Below are 7,153 nucleotides of genomic sequence, written 5' to 3'. Positions count from 1 at the left end.
TTTGGGAGCCTTTAGGTCTCCCGAAAGTAATTTTTTTTTTCTGGACCCTGATTCACAACAAGATGTTAACTGGAGACAACCTTGCAAAAAGAAACTTCGTTGGCCCTCACTGGTGCGTTCTTTGCAGAAGCAACGCTGAAACTGCCCAACATCTCTTCATCGATTGCCAGTTTGCAAAGGAAGTATGGGAATTAACGCTCCAAGATTTAAACATAAGCTCCCCCGCTCAGATATCTGTCCCAGATCTCTTCGCAGATTGGAGCCATCGCTATTCTCAGTATATTCCTCAAAAATCGATTTGGTACAAAATCTGGAACGCTCTGCCCAAATTTGTCTGTTGGAAGATATGGTTGGCCCGTAACCAGAAGATCTTTAAAGACCTCCAGCTCACTCCCTTGCAAGTAGCAGCTAAGGCCAGATCTCTTCTCCTAGAAGCGGCTCAGCATCAGAACTACAAAGAGGATGCATCACTCCAGCAGGTAGAGAAAAGGTGGCTTGGAAAGTTTGAATTTCAAAACAGAAAAAATCTCCTTTCTCCACAAGCAGATCCCCCAAACTGGAAAAAGAGAGACACAGATGAAACATTCCAGCACTGGTGGAGAGCTCAAAACTCCCACACAATCTTCTTTGATGGGGCTTCCAAAGGAAACCCCGGCCCCTCGGGCGCCGGTGGGATCATCTATTCCCCTGAAGGGCTCTCCCGAGATTCTTTCTGTTGGGGTCTTGGCCTGAAGACTAACAATCAAGCAGAGCTGCTCAGTCTCCTCAAAGCATGTCAAATTGCCAGAGAAAAAGGGATCAGAGACATTCAGGTTTTTGGAGATTCGGAGATTCTTATAAAGAAGCTGAATGCTGGAGAACTATTCAGAAATGCAGGCCTTAATAGATCTCTGGAAAGATTGAAAAGAGTGCTCTCCTCCTTTGCTTCCTACAAATTTTTCCATATACTTAGAAGCTCAAACAACGAAGCGGATTTGATGGCCAACAAAGGGGCTGCTCTGGATAAAGGGTTGTTGTTCATAAATGAGGACATATATGTAGAAAATCCTTACTAATTGCTTAGATAGATCAGCTGATTTAGAAGTACAAGCATGATGTAAACAGGGCTGCTTTGGCAAAGCCCCACTCTTTTCCTACTATAAATAAAAAAAATCATATCCGTTATAGTTAAAATAAAATAAAAAAAAAAAAAAAAAAAAAAAAAAAAAAAAAAAAATTATTATTATTTTTATTATTTATATATTTGTCAATATTAATTTAACGAATAAAATTTGATTTATACCATTTATCCCTAGGGTTTACTAATTCCTTGATTTTACAATATTGAACTTTTGGTTTTATTAGTCCTTTGGATTTATAATTTAATCCCTTGAGTTTATAATATTAATAATCTCTTGAATTTAAAATATTTATTCATAGGGTTTATCGATTGTTTGGTTTTAAAATGTTAATTGTTAGGGTTTATTAATCCCAAGTGTTTTTATTATTGATTCATTGGGTATGTTGACCTTTTAGGTTTATGATATTTATCCCTTGGGTTTACTAATTCATTAGGTTTATAATATTAGTAATTATTTCAGATTATAATTTACTGTCTTTGATTTATTAATCCATTGAATTTAAAATACTAATTCCTAGATGATATTAATATATTAGGATTCATGTTTAAAACACAAAGAATTAATAAATCCTAAGGTTTAATATATAAGGGTTTAAAGGGTTTAAATTTTTTAATATATTATTATTACATATGATATTATTAAGTAATATATTATTATATAAAATATTCATATACATATATATAAACTACTATATATGATGATGTATGTGTATATATTTTATTTCAAAGTAATATCGAGGAAGAGCCTATCCGAGACGGCCTCCAGGAGGTCCATCTTGACTAATAACTAGGCTACTAGGTGTTGCCCTTCTGCCAGCTGGAGTTTTCTTATGCTGATTGGATGATTTCTGCAATGTTATGTTTAGTGAAAACTTTCCTTTTGGTTGACTTCTGCTATGTTTTATTTTTTTTTGTCAAAACTCGTAACCCCTTCGTGGGTTTTTATCTGGTTTCAGGTACTGGTTTCCCCCTTGATGGGGCAGTCGCACTTAGATGGTGATATTTTTTGACAAATGTTGTTCAGCACTGCTAAGGCCAAAGCCTCGATGTACTTTTATTTTGTTTCATATCAATTGAATAGTATTACTTAGAAAAAAAATATTATTAACATATTTCAAGTAAATATATAAAATATATTGACAATTATATTAAAAAATATATAATAATTGTCGAGAATAACATAATGGTACAGATAAATACATATTATTAATAATAAATAAATGTTATTATTATTATGTTGTATGTGAAATATATTATATTAACAAAATTTTATGTAATAATCAATATTATATTAACATATAAAATATTGTTATTATAATATAGATAAAAAATAATATAGCTATTATTATTCATATGGTTATTAATAATGAGGAGTAGTTAGCTTTTAACAAATATAGGTAATAATTATTAATATGGTGGGTGGTAGATATATGCTTATTTGCCTATATCAACCAGATTAGTAAATATAGTTGTAGATGTGTTTCAACTAAGGTATATCAAGCACATTGATAAATATAAAATCACTAAATTAAACATTTTTAATTAGTTTGACTTACTCTAAATTTTAATCTTAAATCTCATTATTTACCTAATACTTCATAACATCACAATTGCCAATAAAACTGCCCATTAAACTAGCACAAAATATTGCATGTGAAATGTTGATAACCACCTTTCATGATGATATGTATATATACTATGTAGGGTCACTCTGATTTTGCTAAGCACATGAAATGTACAAAGGCGTTGATTTTGGGAAGCATATGAAAGGAAGCGATTTATATAGAGAGACACTTCGAGCGGAAGGAAATGCGTCGTCTAATTCAGACGGAGTCATATCCCAAAACCAAATTTTACCGGGGAACATGCATGGTGTTTTTTTTCGTTAGTTGACATAACAATTTGGCTGTTTGGACCACTCTCTTATCCTTATGAACTCCTTATTCGTTGGTTGACATAACAGTTTGGTTGTTAGGGCCATCTAAGTTATCCTTATTAATTTCAAATCTCAATTTCTAAGAGTGATTTAGAAATGTGTAGAAATAAATATTTTCCGGAATAAATAAATAAAATGAAGTCCCGGACAGATTCTTTCAGTTAGATTTGATATTTCCTTCGGACAGTAGTGTGTTAAAATTATTTTTAAAAGAATTAATAAAATATGACGATATTAGCAAGTTACTACTGCAGGGGAAGCCCTATACTCTTAAATACTCTTTTATACTTTAGTTCACTTGGAATTTAACATGGAATCGCATTAGTTCTCTTACACTATATTTCTAGTACTGTAGAAATTCTAATAGACTGATTTGACTTCTACGAATCTTAGAGTAAATTTATACTCGACTAAATTTCTATGAAGTAGACGTACGCAGTCTTTCACTCTTAGAAACAAAAACAAAAAATAGAGAAACAAAAACAAAAAACAACACAAAGGGAATAACACACCACCTCTTCCTATCTCCATTCTGTTGGGAATAACAACTAATCTTCTTCCCGCATTAGTAGCTAGGAACAAATATGCCATCTCATAGATATCAACACCCAATAATTCATTTTAACTACCGTTATAACTAGTAGTTGAACAAACAAATCCAATCTAACACACAGATCTATTTCATTTAGATTTTAATTGTAAATCCTAATTGTATGCATAATCAAATTGATGAGAATCAAGATATTTTGAACCCATCTAATACATATACAATAAGATAAATTAAAAATATATGAGAAAACATGCTTATTTTCATTTTGTTTTAAGCGAAACATGTTTTTGTGAATTTCCAATTTATCGCAGTGTATCTTTCAAAAATATCGAGAGTTGGTACTCTTTTTATGTGGAATTAGTCCCATAAGTGCTTACAATTAGAATTTAAGTAAATTAAAAAACATAATTAATATTTTTTTTCACTTGAAAATTCATCATTTTTGTTTTATTTTTTCTACTATTATAATTTTAAAAATTTATTATTTTTTAAATATTTTTATTATTACTTTATTATATTCTTTCTGGACCTAGTTTGGATCTCGAGTTTGTCCTAAAATATAAATCTTTGTTTCTCTTAACTCTTCTGGACCTAGTTTGGATCTCGAGTTTGTCCTAAAATATAAATCTTTGTTTCTCTTAACTCTATGTAGCACACAATCTTTTTTGCACTACATCAATATCTTAGACAAAATGGCATTTAGGGTGGAAAAATCTAGATTCAGTTTTTTTTCCATAAATACCTAACATCTTCCCCCTCTAACATTTCTCATCCTTCTCTTAGTTCATCTCTTCAGTCCATGTTAATAATCCTTCACATTGTGATCCATTGGTTCATTGTCAAATCGAAATGCCCCTTCAGTTTCTTCATTGGTTAATTAAAATGAAGCTTGTGGAAAACATTCGTTCGTTGGTTCATTCACCTTTTTATTGTCTATAGTCATTCCATCATTACAATGAGCATTCACTTGATTTTCTCATTACTTACCAAAAAAAGAGTAGCTGGTTCATATGTATGCTCATTCATATATTCATTTTCCTTTTCACATCTTCGTCCTCCACGTTATTAGTGATTCCATACTTCCTTGCATTGCATCCTCCATCCTATTTGCAATTTCAATGTCCTACAGACATGGAATACCCTATTTTGACCATCGTCCTCATTGCTTATCAACCATATTGCTCATAGTTATTAGCGGTTATTTCAACATGATGCTCTTTTTCTTTCTCAATTTCATAATCACATATGAATTGATTTTCTCCACACTTTTCTACGGTCATTTAATTTTTTTTGGATAGCTCACTTCAACAACTCACTTTAGTGTAATATTTTGTTACATTTTCATTTTCATTTCAATAGAGTTATTAGGGAATACCATACGCTATGAGTGTTATTTTATAAAACGCTCTAAACTAGATAGTTTATTTTAATCTTAAGTAATTAGTAATTAACAATTTCTTCCCGAACGGGTAATAACAATGTCGTAAAATCTATTTTGTAGTTTTCAGTTGAAATTCATGTATGAAACAACGACTTCAATGAAATTAGTGGCATATTTTCTTTGTAGTGTAGTAGTCACTAAAGAGTTTTATAGGTTATAGCTTCTTGAGAACTTCAAGCAGATTTTAAATTTAACAATATATTATAGTAATTTATGCGAAATATTAGCGTAATTTTATGATATAATAAATCATAATTTTATTATATATTTTGTTTATATATAAATGATCATCTGTAATCACATTGTTAAAATTGAAAAAATCACAATAATTAATTAAATTATAAGATTATTTAAATAATTTTTATTATTGTTTATAAAAATACTTAATATAGAAATTAAGAATTTATATTATTTTTAAAAAAATATGTAACAAGGTTTTTAGATATAGAGATTTATTATCACTTTATTGCGGATATTGTTAATTTTAAATAAGTTTTGATTACAATATAATTGGTCAAAAATACCATATAAATGACACTTGTATATGAAATTTTCTTAATTAATCAATTTAATTACAATGGTAAAAAATGAATAATTATTTTAGAGACGAATTTTTAATTATTAATTTCTAGATATTATCAAGAATATTTTAGAATATTTCATAAAAATTAAATATCTACCATTCATCTAATAATTATTGATAATTCCCTGGATGTGGGCACTTAGACAGCTAACATTCTGGATGGGACAGAGGTGGTGCCAGGAGGCACGACACCTGCCCAAACAGTACAACATAATCAACAGGCAATTAAATGAAGGGTCTGGGAATATGGTATATGCAGAGTTCACTTGCTCGCTGTTCATCGGCTCTGTTCCACCATCCCTATCCGGCACCATGGTTCATGTGCTCGCACGCGCTGGCTCGCTTCAAACCTTGGCTACATTTACTGCGGCAATTAATTTGGATGATTCTCGAGACCTGAAGGAGATTAAGGTTTTAAAGCTCAATTGCAAGCCGATGGGGGCGCAAATCCTAGTGACTCAGTCACAGAATTCTCCAAAAAATGGTTGGAGCTCTGAGTTTGGCATAGTTTATGCAAGTCTCATCCTCCCTGATGAATATGGTGGCATAAATGGAGAGGCGACTCTGTTTCCAAGCTCTGGTCGCACGACAGAGCTACCTCTGTCCTCATTTTGGTTTATTTCTCGGGCACCAGGCCTGCGAATTGTAGTGTTCCTGTTATCTGCTAGCCTGGTCCTTGTGGTCACGCGCTCCGCTGGCTCAGTCTTCATCGCCACTCTGCCTCGCTCTCTCACCACTGCTTTGGTCGTCCCGATGCCTCGTCGTCGCCATCGTATGAGGTCTCGTCGGGGACAGCTCAGGAGGGTGCCTTCCAGCCCATCCACTGCGTCGACCTCCCCTTCTAGCGACTTCTCTGTTGGGCATTACCCAAGCACGCGAAGCAGAAGAGGGTGTCCCACTTATGGCTCGGCGATCTTCACCTTCTGCAGCATGCTAAATCGACCAAGAATCACGACGCATATTTCAGTGGTTTTCCAGGAAGAAGCCCAAGAGGGCGAACCGAGTGCTCCTCAGGAAGGCCCGGAACCTGTTTCTGTTCCGACATCGAATATCCAGTTGGAGATTGGCAGAGAGCCTCTGCAGGTTCCTGAGGCACCAGCAAGCAATGCTCCGAACGTGGACATGGTGCCGGATGACCCTGGTCCATCCAACACAGCAACGGCTCCTGAAGGAAACATTTATGATACAGGTTGGTGCCGGATTATTGAAGAATCTCCTGATGTTTAGCTTGTTTTTTCATGTCATGACAGTTCGACAGGCAGCCCATACTATTGGGCATGTTTTTGTTCAGATGGTGAATTGGAATTTCAGCTCCTTTTTGTTTTTTGTAAACCCAGAAAAAGGTTCAAGACTGAGCTCCCTATATTGGAGCAGTCACATTCCATGTATATCTTGACACCTTTGCCTCTCTGCAGGGCAATGTTTCAGACTTCGGTCTCACTGTAATTTTATCTCCTTTTGTTAATATACTAATCATACTTAGAAAAAAAATTAAAATTGTTGATAATTAAATTAAAATTATA

The sequence above is a fragment of the Pinus tabuliformis genome, chromosome 9, assembly GCF_031772625.1.
Source record: "Pinus tabuliformis cultivar Carrire ecotype Pingquan chromosome 9, CPIR1, whole genome shotgun sequence".
Taxonomy (NCBI): domain Eukaryota; kingdom Viridiplantae; phylum Streptophyta; class Pinopsida; order Pinales; family Pinaceae; genus Pinus; species Pinus tabuliformis.
Note: the sequence above shows the minus strand (reverse complement) of the source record.